The sequence below is a fragment of the Hetaerina americana genome, unplaced genomic scaffold, assembly GCF_022747635.1.
Source record: "Hetaerina americana unplaced genomic scaffold, ioHetAmer1.1.p SCAF_100, whole genome shotgun sequence".
Classification (NCBI taxonomy): Eukaryota; Metazoa; Arthropoda; class Insecta; order Odonata; family Calopterygidae; genus Hetaerina; species Hetaerina americana.
This window is the reverse complement of record NW_027286071.1, coordinates 717735-734579: the sequence shown is the minus strand read 5'-3', so window position 1 is coordinate 734579 and position 16845 is coordinate 717735. Positions and strand designations below refer to the sequence as shown.

The window sequence follows — 16845 nt, the reverse complement described above, 5'->3', positions numbered from 1 at the left end:
CGCAAGCTCACTTTCAACGGCGCTTCTCCCTCGCTTCAAATTCAGGGCACACAATACGCAAGTCTCATAACACGACCATCCAGATGTCACACCATGACGCACGAGGCCACACTATTGGCGCTCATATCTCTCCCGTCGCCGTCGCAATTCCTCGGACGGCAGCCTTCGCGGAAATACATTTCAAATATCGATTGATACGATTCGGACGTTGACGCAATAAAAGAATTTCACAGCCTCGATCCACCACCATGGGATTCGGGCCGTAAAAACTTAGGGCGCCTCGACTAGGTGCACTGTTTACATTAAAGGAAGCCTTAAAACAGTTTTTTTCGCGATAGCCTTTGCGCAGTAGCGGAAGTAATATGCTCTGTCGGCAATGCCTTCCTTATCTCTCCCTCATTCTCCGTGAGACAGGGACGACACAGGCGAGATATAATTGAGTCCAAGCGGGCCAAAATCATATGCGCACGAATTAATCCAAAACCATCCAATAAACTGGTTGAGGAGGGTCCCCTTCGAGATCTTATTTACGTTTTGAGACCAAGTAGGACGATAAAACTCACGTTACGAGCATGAACACCACAGGCCCCTGAGCGAGAAATACGACCTCATGAATGAAGCTCTCCAGCATTCACCCGGGACTAAAAATAACCAGAACAAAGAGGCTGCATTATGGGAATGAAAGAAGTGAATGAACGAACACGCGGGATTCCCTTCGCACACTCCGCACTGCCCGAAACGTCTGCTGGCTGGCTGGTCGACTCGACTAACTACGCGCACACGAGGGTGGGTGGCCTCGCCGGCGCCCAGGGACGTGAGAAGCGATCGCCCACTTGAGAATTGCGTCACACTCACGCTCCATTCACCGCCGCCTCCCTCCCGGAATACAGGGGAGGGGGCCCGCAGTCACTGGGTCTTGGACTCCCGTCAACGCGACATTAATTGATACGAAAGTGGAACCCCATTTGCCTAAGTTTTGACCTCACTATCTTTTTCTAAAATCACTAACGAGATATGTAACATATTAAATCACTTGGCGCCTTCTTAAACAATGACTGGCAAAATATTCGAGCATAAAAATTGTGAAAATGGGATCATTTCATGAACTTTAGTAACAGCTTTAACATGATCCACCAAACGAGTGACCACTTAGCAAGTAGGGACGAGGAGATATAAAGAGGGACGAGGATAAAATATCAACTAGACTACGAAATCATTTATATCACAAGCATTTGCATTTAAACAGGTAAGATCAACAGAGTACTATAACCGTACCTACAAGAAAGAAAGCATGAATTGTACAATGTGGCAATTAAAGACACTGGTATACGCAATATAGTATTATCAATGATTTATTCTATGCATATGCGAAAGTGTAAGACAAATTCCTATGGCATACCTTAATAAACAACATTTATTAGATACTGTTTTTACTAAGGGAGCAACTGTAATCTCTCTCAATACATTACAGCAAATTTAAAGCAATATAAATATGGTATCTTGGGAGGGAAATATATTGTACAAGATCAATAAGTTGTGACTGGATAACTAGTTCACCAATCCCTTCTCGTTTTAATAGAACGATTTACTTGTCGCAAAACCCGCAATCACTTACGAGCTAGCCCAAAACTAGCACAAATTTCATCAATGGAAAATAATTGTTTGAGGTATCGATGGGATAATTAACCCACTATCTTACCCAAATGGAATACATATCACAGACCCTGACATTGAAATAATATTAATAACTTTAAATACATATCGTGGAATTATATATACTAGAAAAATAGTTTTCATCGAATAAAATTGAAACCACATTACCTGAATAAATTAGATATAATCAAAGAAAGTTTGTAGTCCTCATTCCTCCTTAGTACTATTAATAAGTGACACAGTGGAAAGCACTTTGAAACAAAAACACGACTGTTGAATGAATAACTGATCGTAGCACTTTTCCACTTGATGAAGTATCGTAAGTAAGTAAAGTTATCAAGTGGAAAAGTGCTACGATCAGTTATTCATTATGTTCGACTTCCACCACATCACGCCTGAAGCTACTCAATTTATTCTTAACGACTGTTGAATATTTTTAAATTAGAACTAGTTTAGGTCAACACTGTGCCATATGGATAATTTTAATCAGCTGCCGCCAGAATATACAGAACCCAACTAAAATCCCCAAATGAAGGCCATACTGAGGCAAGGGTCAACAACCTGAGACAAAACGAACCATTTATCGTGTTAAGAGGCGAGTCGATACATTTAAAGTGTCGCGGGAGCAGGTGACGCGAGATCCCTGCCTCGGTTGAAAAATAAAACATCCAGATTATTAATTACAACATACGAGCGACTCACACAAATAAAACATATGCAAATATATAAAACCACGAGGAATGAAAAAACCCAGATAATTACAAAAAGAATTCGCATAAGTAATACGGAGGGAATATTTTCAAATGGACGAGACAGCTGGCCAACATGTACCTGGGGAAACGGACGTACTATACAGGAAAGAAAATAATAAACATGTTACAATAACGTTCGACCGCTACCAAAAGACCATACTCGCCAATATTTTCGAGGAATGTCAAACGTGTAACGTCACTGACTCCTCCATTGATATTTTAGATATTTCAGCACCCTGCAAGCCACCACCAGGGTGTGTGGCCGTGGGGGAACACACACCACACTAATTTTGACCCGAATATAACCCCTATTGCGGTCGAACAATGTTATTCAGATCTCTTACCGTTTGTGGAAAAAATAATATCTTAAATCTGTTCTACACCTAATCTCTCTAATTTAATTGGCATGATCTCTCTTATCGTAGTAGGATGGAGGTAAATATACATTTGATGAAAATCTAAAGAATTTGATGATTAATTTTGAATTTGAATCATTTGAAAATATTATTACAAAAGATCACTTAACAATATGCTCAACGCAGTTCCTTCCTCCTCGTAACTTAGGACAATTAATGAATCCTTCAAAGGCATAACGTTTAAAACACGACCTTTAATCGATGGGTGAGAAGATATTCGCCCAGCAGATAAAAATCTTTTGAAAGGGGAAGAATGATAAGCATGTATTATTCCCCTGACACCGCTATGGTCCGGTCGGAACGATTAAAAATTCGTTACATATCCATGTGGATGACACGTGTGAAGGCCGTGATGCATACTTATACTCGCGGCAAAATTGAATTCGAGCCGTATTATGAACGAGGAATTTTCCGGAACTGACCACCGGTTTCACGGTAAATGGCACACGCTTCGCGACGGGACGCAAAGGCCCTCGGGCGCGACCTTAGAGGCCCTGTGGTCCTCTCCCAGTTCGCGCATCTGCTCTTAGGAAAAAATGCTCAGCCAGTGCAATTGAAAATTGGGTCTCTTGAGTCGGAAGCAGACAAGCAGGGCCCTTCTGGCTACTACTCCACTTCTTCCGCCCAGTGGAGAGAGAGTGAGCGATTGGCCTAGCAGACGGGGAAGCGTGCACCGCGTTCGTTGGAGCTGGTTTGTTTACTTCGCAGCATCCTTAGACGCCGCAACCGTAATAACGATTTCATTCCTACTTTTGTTGATGCGACGTCACGAAGAACCTGCCACCGGGCATATTGTACAACGTTGTGTGTACTTTGTCTCCCCCAAGTAGTAATAACGGCCTTAACCTCCTTCCCAAAAGTAGATGACTACATTCCTTACAGTATATAATGAAGAAAATCACAAACTAAAGAGCCATCAGAACAACATACCGTATTAATACTGAATCCATTAGAATGATGTTCGACTTCGTAATCAGAAGGCGAAGCCCGTATAACAGTGGAGAGCTGTAATAAAGAAGCTCACGATATTTAGTCTATTGTTTCATTATTTGAGGTAGAAATCACTCGCACAAAGAATGCCTGAACTTCTTGGCTTAATTTGAAACAATTTGCTTTCTTTTTATTCGTAGCCTATCGATCCAAGGGAACATTAGCACCCAAAAATCCCTAAAAAATTATCAAGAATCTTCGTGGACTCTTTAAAGCAATTTCGCGCCACAAAGTGGCCTTAGGCTTCGAATGCCGTTATCTCTTGGTTCCTCACCACCAATCTCCATAAGATCCCTTGCTAGTCGAGTCCTGCTGCCTCCCAATGCCTACAAACTTTCATTATCCATGTCTTCTTTGTACTTATCCCAAAAAAATGTCTTATTCTCTACCGCGTCAATCCGTTCGTCCCTCGTCGCTCCCAATTCACTTTTTATGTTCCCACATTTCTGAGGATCCAAACGTACACTTCCCATATTACTCCGTGTCCGAAGTTTGCGAGGATATTAGAATGCTCGCCATATTACTAATGTATCCTTATTGCATGTGAAACTTTGATATACGAAGCGTTCTTTTCGTCAGATGTGGTATATTCTTTCAGACGGGTTAAATGAATTTTAAAAATTAGGATTTATTAGAAGAATTCTTTGTAAATATGATGAAAAGGTCAAAGAGAAATGTTATCTGTCGCTGGTTATACCCCATTTAGAATATACCGCAAGTATATGGGATCCTCACGAAGTTGGATTGATTGACGAATTGGATCACGTGCAGCGTAGAGGAGCCAGATTTGTAAACCGTTGTTATGATAAACTTAGTAGCGTATACAAAATATTAGAGGAGTTAGATTTGTAAACCGTTTTTATGCTAAACTTAGTAGCGTATACAAAATATTAGAGCAGCTAGGCTGGGAATCACACATGGAGCGAGGGTTAAATTACAGATTTGAAGCTCTTGCATAAATTGGAAGTATGTCTCTCTAGCAGTGATGTTGAAAATGTTTTGTTACCCCCATCGTACAATGGTAAGAGAGGCCAAGCTTATAAAATTTGAGATTAAGAGCAGAACAGATAGATTTAAGATGTCATTTTTTCCACGAACGATGGGGGATTGTAATAACATCAATCGAGGGTAGGGTCATGTTCGGGTAACATTATTCTGGTGTGCACTTACCCCCTACCACACACCCTGGCGGCGGCTTGCAGGGTATATATAAATGAAATAAAACCACTTAGCCGTGTGCATTTTAGACGAGGAGTCGCCCACGCTTACGATGAATACAGATGTAATCTACCAGGCGAGACACTATCTATTAGGAATCTTGCTCTAAGCACTTCGTACCACTGCAGGTTGGCTAAATCTAAATCTCTGACTAGCAGAAAGTTTCTTTCGTCGCATATGCACCTTCGCAACCCTACAATGTAAGCAAAGAACCCCGTCTCGGATAACAATGAGATACACAAAGAAGTGACCAGCTGGGAATGTCGCGCTTGACCTTGTATCATTATTAATTTCTATACGTCACCCTGCAAATTGGAGTTCGATTGATTGTCATTCCAATGAAAAAGGAAGTGAATAGCCAATGCGATTCAAGCATGAATCATAAAATGGATTCTTTATCAATTCAAAACGAGCTCCTCCCCCTGCCACCTTAACCTTCTCGCCCAAACGTAATGCTGTTCAGATATAACACTCTCGCCTAATAAATGAACTTAACGATTAAAAAACCTAAGGGGATTCCGAGTCGTACGTCTGAGCTTAACAGCATTCAGAATCATTTAAAACACACTAAAAACCATGTTGCCACCCACCAACAACCATCCCTTATAATATTGTCACTTATCATCATTATTTAAGAGGAAAGGAGATTCACGTCATGAGCGATTTTATGGGGAGCTTTTACCCCCCAAAAAATACCCAAACAGCACCAGTACTGCAGCCCAATGCCTCTCAACCGGCACACTATAAAAGAAGCCCACTATGTCCCAGATTTCATGGACTTTTAATCACCCCTAAAACTAATCCTAATGGTCACCCTCATTACCACTTCATCGAACAACCTGTAGCATTCATTACCTTACTCAACTCGTCAACAAAGCATGTCAAGATGTACATGTTACTAATTTGACTATACCTATTCGGGGATTATGCCGTTTAATGACACAGTCCAAAAATAAAACACAACATACATTTCAGGGTTTAAATGGTTTTTGAAAAGCCACTAAGTCTATAAGCAAGCAAGTCTCAATTTCCAATTTCCGGCAAGGAAACGGATTCTGAAAGTTACTAAAACTATCTAGACCAGCGGGACTAACAAAGAACGATGAAGTGACCAGAAACATGAAACAGCATGAAAGCTGGCTCGTCGAGGAGTCAAACTTCCCAAATACAAAGAATCATCTGTAAATTCGGGTGTTATGGCCCAATGACATTATTTTCGAAGGTCCCACAGACAGAATGCTAAAAACCTATCCTAATGTGTTACCTAAGAAAGGGACAAAAAATCCTTTTTAATCACGGGGTAAGCAAAGGTTTTCCGCCCTTACCTTCGAAGTGTCAAACGGCACATCCGATAAGGCATGCTAAGGACGGGATTTGAGAACGCCGACCGACGCGTGCGCAACAGCTCACTTTCTCCGCCGAGATCTGCATGCGCCCGCGTCCTCAGACGATATACGACTTTAAACGCTACACTGGAGAACTTTAAGAGAAGAAATTCCTCGTAAGTAAACGATAGCAAAACTTACCAAGTTATCGGTTGGATATGCAATACCTAGTTACGAACCACCCCCAACACAACATGACACTGTCTAACTGGTCGAAAATTGTCCCACTGTTGAACTGAAATTTAACTATCCATAATTGCTATTATTACAATTTTTTCTATGTTCCTGTTACAATGCTTACATTTTTGTCACATCCCTTAAACATGGCCGAGACAACACGGTAGGTCCTTTCAAACAAAGCGGATTTACTTTCCTCTCTTGAGAATTTTTTTCGCATGTCCTTCAGAGGGAAATTACATTTAATTCCTGTTCCTTGTTCATGTTGCTAAAATCTCATAACCAAATTTCGGGGACGGCAATGAAATTACTTTTAAGATGGATTACGTCGAGTATTTAGTGTGCCGGCATATGAGAACCACAAGCCTTGATCCGGCTGGGCAGCAATGAATATTTGCACCGAAGTAATCCATTATCATAAAGTTATCAAAACCGCAACCATACACACCAAACTGCCTCGGGAGCTTCCCCATCCTCTTTTTTAAGTCCTCTGCCCTCATCCCATCCCCCAACATTAACACACTTCTACGCTCTCCTCCCCAAGTTTCTTCCTCCATTCTCCCGCAAAATCAACAGCTGGGAGCCTCTACCCCGAGACCGCGGCATCCAAAACTTCGGAATAAACCTCTCATAAATAGATCACGAGAGAGCTGTGACCCGAAGCAATTCATCTCGGGTCCCGATTGCGGGGGGGAGGGAGGGCGGACGGAGCTTCCCGCGGAATAACCCTCCCCCCCCTTCGGCACTTGGCTTTTTTTTCGTTTCGCACTCCCCGCCGCCCGCCCCCCTCACCCTGACTCATGCCTCCCTTCGCAAGACCAGTCTCACGGCTGCGCCGGCCCCTCCCTCCCGCACTCCCCGCCCCTCCCCAGCATGTCGCTGCTCTTAGCCGACATCCTATTCCCACCAATCGGCTGAGGGAAGCCGCCCGCCCACCTAAGGCAAGCATTTCTGGCGCCGACGGTCGCTCACCTGTCAAACCTCATACCAAACGCTCTCCCCCTTCCATTTTTTTTCAACCGCCCCTCCACACACAAGACTAACACAGACACACTCGAACACGAGGCTCGCTCTCTCCTCCCCAACGAGGAGTTCCTCCCGGCCCCGCACTTCCCCTCTCTGCGAAGCGCTGTAACGGTCGCGCATAGACGGGGAAAGCTGCGACGGTGAGGGCCGGAGAGGGGAAGAAAGGAGAAAAAGGTTTCGGTTCGTGCTGGTTGAGGAAGGTACCACACGCGGACTGGGAGGAAAAAAAGGAGGAGAACGGAATGGTGGGCGGAGGAGGGTTGTGGGGGGGGGGGCACAGGCGAGTAGACCATCACCTCGTCCGCCACCGACGCCAAACCCCGCTCCCCGCATTTACGAGCGATTCGATGCTCGTGGTGCGACCGAGTGCCGAGGATAGAGAGAAAGAAAAAGAGTGGGGCAAAGCGACTGCCATGAATGGCAGCAGAAAAAAATAACCGGTTCATAAGGCCCGGATCGCGTGGGGTGGCGTGTATCGCAAGAGGGCACCGAAGACGAATCAACGCCGAAGAGGCAAGCAGCAAAGCCACCCTCCCGCGGCGAGGCGTGCACTTCCCGAGAGAGAGAAGGAAGCAGGGCTCTCGCTCGCACCACGGCGGAAATCCCAACCGCAACCGAAATGACCGCCATGCCGTCGAAGTGGGAGAGAATAAAAATGAAAAAAGCCACGAAATGAAAGAGGCTAGTTAACTCAATTTGAAACTTTTTTCACGGATCGTGAAATTCGGACGAAAAAAAACGAAGATGCGCAAGGGAGGGGAAATGTTACGAGAGGTAAGCAAACACTGGAGGGATATGAGCAAATGGGTTCGAAATGAAATGAGTTCAAAGCGGGGAGATGGACGGGGGGAAAGAGAGAGACATGGGAGGGAGAAGTGGCGACTGATATGGAGGCAAGCGAAGGCAACCCCGGCCGAGGTGGGCGGGGGAAAACGGGAGGAGGCAGGGGCAGCAAAAGTGAGGAGACAAAGCCCCGATGAAGGCAGGAGAGAGAGAGAGAGGGTGGGAGGGTCGCAGCGAGGTGGGGAAGGGAAGGGCTCAGTGAAGGCAAGTTTGCGAGAGCGGAAGGTGGGGATCGGTAGATGGGGCCGAGGCAAGTCGGAAGGGGGGAAGACGCTAAGGGGGGAGGGTGCCAGAGGGGCGGGCGTCGGTGTGGGGTCGGGCGGACCACGAAGGGGGGAGGGAAGGGTCGAATGATGGGGGAGGGAGAGGTAAGTGTGGGGGGGAAATGAGGAGCAAGAGAGAGTAGTCGAGAGAGGTGTAGGGAGAGAGGAAGTGTATTGATTGTGGCGACATGTGTGCGTGGAAGGCGTGTTGGTGTGAGTGGGACGCTTTGGAAGTGCTTAAAGGGGGAGGGGATGGAGGAAAGGAGTGTCAGGAAAGGAGGCGATGGGGGAGGTAGGCGAGGGCGACAGTGGAGGGGGTGGACGGGGAGAAGCCCTTTTCGCGCGGTTTCGTGCGTGGGCGGTCGAAAGAGAGAAAGTAAAATAAAAAAATTGGGGATAGAGGTTAGTCCGGTGCGGTGGGGACGATAAAAAAAATGGTTGGGAAAAAAAGCAGCGGCGGACAAGCGTGGGGGGAGGGGGAGAGTGTGAAGGAGGAGAGGGAGATGGAGTGAGGAAAAAGACGCTTTCGCGCACTTAATTAAATGAGGGAGAGAGGTGGAAGGGCGCGCGTATCGAGTATGAGCGTTGAAAGGGGAGGGGAATGCTGAAGATCAACGCACCACGGAGGCGAGAGAGTGAGGTGCGGGGGGAAGGGGGGGCGACCGAGAGCTGCGCGGAGCGTACCGCTTTTAAAAGCGTGAGAGTGAGGATATGGGAAAATAGGGACGAAAGGGTGGAGGGAGTGGGGACGTAATAGGGAGGAGGTGAGGTGCCGGGAGTAGATGGGGGAGGGAGGTGAGGAGAGCGTCGGGGGCGGGCGAGGAGCAGGGCGATGAAGAGTGAGAGGCAGGTTAGGAGGACAGGGTTGCGTGAGTTGAGCGGAGCGGGTAAGGGCGAGAGAGAGAGGGTTAGGAGGAGGACAGTAGGTGGCACGGAGGACGAGAAAACGGGAGCGAGGCAAGGAGATGTCTTAGTCCTTGTCGACTATCGATCCGGCTGCAAGCGAGCGAGGAGCCAGCAGCGGTCAGCGAAGAGGGGTGGGGGGCGTGAGAGGTAGTGGGGCGGGGATAGAGAAAAGAGCGGAGGCGGGGTGGACGCAGAGAGATAGGGGGGAAGGGAGTAGGTGGAGATGAAGGAACGAGAGGTGGGAATGGGGGAGAGAATGAGCGCGAAAGGAGGGGCGGCAGGAGGAGGGGAGGGTGGGAGAAGGAGAGGGGATCAATAGGCAGGGACCACTTCAGACGCTGGGCAGCCAGAGCTTGCTTGCTTGGCTTGTCTCTCTCTCTCTCTCCCACCCCTTCCTCGTCTCTCCGTGCTGCGCGTCTCCACTCCCTCGATGCCTGCTGACGCGGCGAATCCGAAACGGAGGAGGGGTTGGGGGAGTTGCCGAGGTGAGGGGACAAGGCCCTTCCCTTCGCCCCTCTTCCTCCTCCGCCCCATCTCCACCGAGAGCAATCCACTTCGTTCCCCTGCCATTCGCCTCTTCCCCCGCCCACCCGACCAGAAAACCTACCTGCTGCACCCCCCCACCCTCCCCGCCCCTACTTCCACATCACCACTCACCTTTCAAACGCGCCCCTACACTTCACCCCCACCCCCCCTCTCGACCACCTCCCGGGCTTTGCTTGGGAGATGGGAGGAAAAAAAATCATGATGGATTCAAAGACTATTAATACCTTAACAATGATACACACGGATCGCTAGGTGCAGACGGGATTCTATAAATCCGGAATTTTGAAAGTGACATGGAGGAAGGTGCCCCGACCGCCCGCAAGGAGAAACTCATAATATTTTCACTGAAATTCGGAAATTGTGCTAAACAGAAATCGAAGCGAAAGCGAGAAGTCAATGCATAGCAATTTGGTTTAAAGCCGAGCTATTAATCAAATACATTTTTGATAGACCTGAAATGTTTTGGAACCCGCAGGACACCAATCGCTAAAGCACATTTCGTTGGCATCATCACAAAAATATGGGGACTAAAGTAGATGAACCACTCCACTTCGCAAATAGCGATGGATAGGCTTCCCTTTAAAGTCGTAACCGAAATCAAAATCCATTACGCACCGGCGACCCGTTAATGTAAACACACGCTCCCAAGTGGGATAGCACAAATCACGTACATACACGTAACAACCCGTTCCCCTAACGGAATACGAATTTAAAGCCGACATACACTAACACTGAAGGAAAAAGAATGAAATAAATCCTGCGTTAAACCTCTAAATGGCGGATGAAAACTCGACGCGAAATAGACCATTTTAACACGATCCAACAAACCCAATCATCGCTGAATCGAAACGAAAGGAAAATGCTGGGTAAGGGAGCCATCGTGTTTAAAGACCAAATCCGGAATCGTCAGCAAATTCCGGGGGGAGAAGCAAAAAAAATGCGTGTGACGCGATATTCGCTTAAGCAGCATTTTCCCTTCATAGCCGGCACGAGTGGACGAAAACAGCCGACATGGCACACTTTCATGGGATAGGTTGCGGCAACAGAGATATGACACCAACTAAAAGGCAAAAACCATTCCAAAAATACCGAACACCTCCCTCCCACATAAACACCTCAAGACATCCGTTAAGGACCACGCGACTCATCTTCCACGCGCGCATCGTAATAGATTGCGCGGGAGACGGTAAAAAAGATTATGACGCGGTGCGTTATAATTATGATCGCAACATCAGGTAAAGGAGATGTAGGGGAAGCGATAGGAGAGTGATGATGATACCGCGCGGAGGGGAAGGGGACATGCCTGGTAAACTTCACGGGGACCCCGCGGATAAGTGGGGGGGAAGGGAGGGGCGAGAGATGGCGGAAAGGAGTGTGGAGGGGGAGGAGGGTGCAAGAGGGGCGAGGAGAAAAGATTTTTTGGTGGTTGATCCCCATTTCCTGGCGTTCCGCCATGTCTCCTTGGACAGACCGTTGTGGGATGACACAAAAAGAAACCATGCCCTTCCTCCTTTCCCAAACCGCCAATGAATGGCGGCAATTCTCAGCATCCAGTGGCGGGAGGCGCCCGAGGCACGGGGAGAATAAACGAACGATAAGGGAGACTGCGATCTGCGATCAAGGCGTTGGTGAGCGAAAACGGGTAAAACACCCAAACGTAATAGATTTCCAAAGGCCCGCCAACAGCAACAGATTTGCGTGCCGCGGGACTTATTTCCGAAGTGTGGATCCGAGTAATACATACCGAGGGGAGTGAAAGAGGGGCAGCACCACACCACCACCTCTCGTGGGAAAGGGGCAGAGGCAGGGCAAAGGGGTCTGGCAGCGAGGGTCGGTCGGAACCGAAATGCTTCGGTCTTTGTTTGCCGACGTACCCTGTTCGAGGCTTCATACCTCTCCCTCCCCCCTTCTACATCGCAACCTCTTCCCCAGCCTTCCTCTCTTTCCTGTCCTTCTACACTCTCAGCAGCATGTGTTAGTATGGAGGAGGAGGTGGAGGATGAGAATGGGGAGGGGGAGGAAAAGGGCGTGGAGGGTGGGATGATCCAAGGTCACCGGGACCCAGCAAGGCGGGAAAAGGGCATTGAGGCGGGGTTGCCGAGGCAGCGGACGGGGGCGGTTTAACCGCCAGCGACCATCCGACGCCGGCAACACTGCGGCTCATCTCCTAATGCCCAGGAGAGTCATTCAACCATCTCCCCCGCTCGGTTGACAATCTCGCGGGTTTTAAGGGACGACCGCCGACCGTTGAGGGAAAGGCCACCATCCGAAAAGCCTATGGGGTCGGTCACTTGCGGTCTCGATGGCCAACCCAGCAAGCCATTTCCATGAGGGGAGCAGAGGAAAAAATATTGGCGGCCGGATCGATAAATTCTTTTTTCATTTCGGGTTCAACTTCGGAAGGAGATGAAAGATAAGCGAACGCCGTGAACACCTCCACGTGTGTCGGATGCGTACCCAAAACCGGTCGTGCGGGGAGAGCACATGCGGCGAAGGGGGGTGGGTTTAAGATAAGCTATTCCGGCGCTCCGGCGTGCAATACACTCCACCTCTCAACAGTGAAGGCAAACGGCGATTATCTGGGGAGGAACGATTATGAAGTCGCGGTCGGCGAAGACAGGGTCTTCAAAAGGCGGAAAGCAACTCCACCCGATCGTCAAACGAGGACAAATTTGCATCAGCGGGCTTAGTTAAGTGATAGCGAAGTGTTGGAGCCGATGAGAAGATTGGTGCGGATATTTGGGAGACGTAGCGCGCGTAACCGCTCATTCATATTCCTACAACTGCCGATTCATCTGCGACTCGCGCAAATAAAACGATGAGTGCGTCGTGCGTGTATTGCCGCGTGTTTCGACAAACGAAAAGTAAGTGCGGCCTTAAGAGCATGTTTAAACGCGAGATGATGACTCACGGAAGCCTTATCGCGATGAAAATAAAGTCGATACTAGAACACAAATGGGAGAGAAGATGACCTCAGCCGACCACACACTTCAAACTAAATTACCAGTATTATTTCGCAACATTTAGGGGATTACTGGTGACCCTCAATCAGACCACTAAAATACTATATTTTTCAGAAATAAATTAAGCCAATGGTGAAGGATAACAAAACAAGCACGTGAATTAAAAGTAAAGAAACAAGATCTGCAGCGACATTACTTAATATCGATATGATTCTCGTAATAACCCCTCCTAATAACCATGTAGATTAAATTAAAGATCATTTAATACCCAATTGAATTACATTCTACATATTGACGATTAAGGCTCAATCCTGTACCGGAGGAGAATGCTTGTGAATTGTAATTTTGCAAGTCTATCCCAAGGTGAGCGAATAATGGAGGACTAGTTAATTGAAAGAGTACTAGTAGGAAATAATTACACACAAAGGCACGACGGCGGTCATTACATCACACAGTTGCCACAGAAAAATCATTTTATTCCAACACCAATTCCATGTCGGCGAAGAATTCGAATTTGTGACCTTCGGCGATGCCGGCAAGCGTATTTTCGGAGTGGCAGTCCGTGTCGAATTACAGGATATAATGATGCATATTCTGTGAATGAATGAAATATCGTTTAAAAATTCGTGAAATTGAATCCTATAATAAATCATCTGGACTGTTGACGATGAAAACATCAATCGCCACTGTCAAAATAGGTCAAGTGAAGGAATCTATGTCAGTACGCGCGCAACCGCTTATCAAGACTAGGAATCACTCACTAGAGAACTGCAAATCCCCACCAATAACAATATAACACGACATTCCTCCTAAGTGACCTCATCGGCAAACCACCAGAATCTTTCGCCGCGATAAATCAAAATAAGCCTCACAATTGAATTTCGGAAGCTTCCGCCGGTACGCACGCCAGTAAAAACGCCACCGGTTAAAATAGATACAAACACAAGAAACACTATTAGTTGGGCATTATTTCACAGTCGTCCAACTGAAGAGACAACCCACTCATTCCTCAACATGCCTTGATACATTTACCAACTTGTCTCATGTGCGAGCGAAATCCCGAAGACCTTATTGTGAATTTCGTTCCTAATCACTTGTCATCAATAATGGAAGATCGGGTCACCAAGTGCCTTAATTTCCTGATCTACACGCAAAAAAGGCGCGTGGTAAATGCCAAGGCATGATGCATAAGCTCCGTAGACCTGAGCCCAGACGGACAAACTACGTTCCGCTAAAAACAGAAAAAATAAAAATGTTGCAATCACCTCGACGCGCGGGTAATGACCACCGCCAGTCACGGAGCACTGCAGGCCGCGACGATAAAGGAAAACATCCCGCGGAGCAAGGGGGAAAAAAGACGGGGTGAGAGAGAGTGGAAGTGCTAACGTGGACCTATTTAAGAGGCCGGTTGGCGATTCGGCAAACGCATCAAAACTCGCTCCCACCGCAACGGGCGAAAAGCCCTTTGTTTTCTTCGCCATTGGTGCATTCGGGCGCTGACCGGCGAGCGGCAAGCTTTCTTCCCGTTTCTCTCTCTTTCCCTCCCTCCCTACCAATGCGCCTCATCGGAATCCCCCTCTCCCAAACCCCCATACAGCTAGGCTCTTCCTCTCCTCCCTTACTCTCTCTCTCCCCCGTCCCCCCATCCCATCACTACTACTCCTCTGAACCCTCTTTCCCCCTCGAGCCCAAGGTTATGAGGCGACGGAAATCGGCAGTGGTGTGAGGAGGTATCTGGTGGAGAGTAGAGAGAGATGGAAAAAAGGAAGGGGTGGTAGCGAAAGGAGGGGCGGGTAAGACGACGCTCCCACTCTCGCGAGATGCCCCAAACAGCGGAACGCAGGCTATAAAGCTAGGGAGGGGAGAGGCAGCATGGGGGGGAGGAAAGAGGACAGAAAGGGGGTGGGGGAGGTTGGGTAAAAGGGAGGAGGACCGGCGGCTTTGGAGGAAAGGGACGGGTAGGGAAAGATAGAATGCCACGCACGCGCACCCTCCATGCCACCCCACCCCCACCCACCACTACCTTAGGCAATGGCCCGCCCCCGCTTCATGAAGTTGAGTTTCCATCCTCCCCAATCTCCGCCGAAAAACCCTACCACATTTCTTATTGCAGCAGAATACAACTTCTCACCCATCCCCTGTGCGTCGAGAGAGTCAACAATAACTCACGGGAGGGGGGAGGGGATCTTGGATTGACTGAAATGGCACTTTCACGTCTCGTTGCGTAACCCGCGACTTTACCATAATGGCGAAGATATTAGCAGTATTAAATCGAAACCGTTCCACTCCTAATCGTTAAGGAGGAGATCGAAGAGATACATGTGACAATCCCTGAGAAAAATCACTGAGCATGGAATGTTGGCCCATAAACAATTGGTCAAGTACAAAACATTTTAAGAGCAAATGGACCGCACAAACTGCCATCTACAGGGATTATCAATGAATCACTTACAAACAACAACAAACACTATTACGAAATATTGTTATCCACAAGAGCACAAAGGCGGCTCATTTCCTTCATTCTTCGCCAAAAATCAAGCATGCGTTAACAAAAATAAAACACACAAATCCAACAAGAGCATGTTAACACACTAATTATATCATGAATCTAGTCATAAATGCAATAGGGAAGTGTTCTTGTTTCTTAAAAACGTGAAATATGTGTGTGTATATTTAACATGAACGAGATGCGAACATTTTTATCAATTGTCTATAGTTTAACGTACATGCTTATAATGCAAACCACATAAGTGAATGAAACCGGCTAATTCATAAAACATAAATGGAAAAGTTCTTACATCAATGTTTAATAGTAAAAATAAAACCGTATATTTCAATAAAAACTTATTAGTACACATTTGCGGTCACTTTCGATTTAGAATTAGCGAAAATTTACAAGAACAAATTTGGAGGGTGCGAATACGGCGACTTCGGGTAGCAAGTAAATGAAACTATAAACGCTAAACAGAAAAATCTTTTAAAATCAAGAATAATACTAAAATAACTCAACCACAGACTTTGCCCGATTCTACATTTTCAAAATCGCGCCACTCGCAAGAATACACTTTCAAAAACCCATATCCACAACATGACGCTTTAGATATGCTTCAATTCGCGGTAACGACAAAAACCTATCATCAACACTGTGGTCACATAATGAATACAACTACTATTTGGCTTGAAATACACAAATTAACTGAGTTAAGAGCCAGTTGGTCACACATTAGAAAGCCGGCGGGCAAAACATGGATCGCATTATAATATATCCACGGCACCACCGCTCGGTGGAGTCCCGAGAAGAAACGTCGGAAGCAATATAACGAAATCATAAACTCCTAACTAAAAACAAACAGCAAATAACTGACAAAAACATTTAATTTATTTGAAGTAAACGAAAATGGGTTACCCGGTAAGTTTCTCAAAGAAGTATTGATCCAAAATTACTGCACTTACCTTGTGAAGTTGACAGAAACAAAGATTGGCCACGCTGCCTTGCAGTTCAACGTCTACTTCTCTCTTCAAACTTATATCACAGATATTCCACACCTCTGTGCAAAAGCTGCCCACAATCACACTCGGCTCGTATTCCAATAATATGATTGCTTTATTGGTATAATGCGAAATCCAAACACACTCAAACGCGGACAAAATACGAACGCCAGAGAAGAATCACTCTCCCCACTTCACGAAAATGGTGTCTAGTCTCG

At 46.9% G+C, this 16845-nt stretch overlaps 1 protein-coding gene across 1 annotated transcript in view; it reads right to left on the bottom strand.

The window, feature by feature from the left end:
- Positions 1–16828, bottom strand: part of CtBP (C-terminal binding protein) — an 81712-nt gene extending 64884 nt beyond the window's left edge. The window contains exon 1 of the mRNA XM_071599041.1: positions 16592–16828. The gene's annotated coding sequence lies outside the window, so the exon portion shown is untranslated. The remainder of the gene's footprint in view (positions 1–16591) is intronic.
- Positions 16829–16845: the final 17 nt, after the last annotated feature.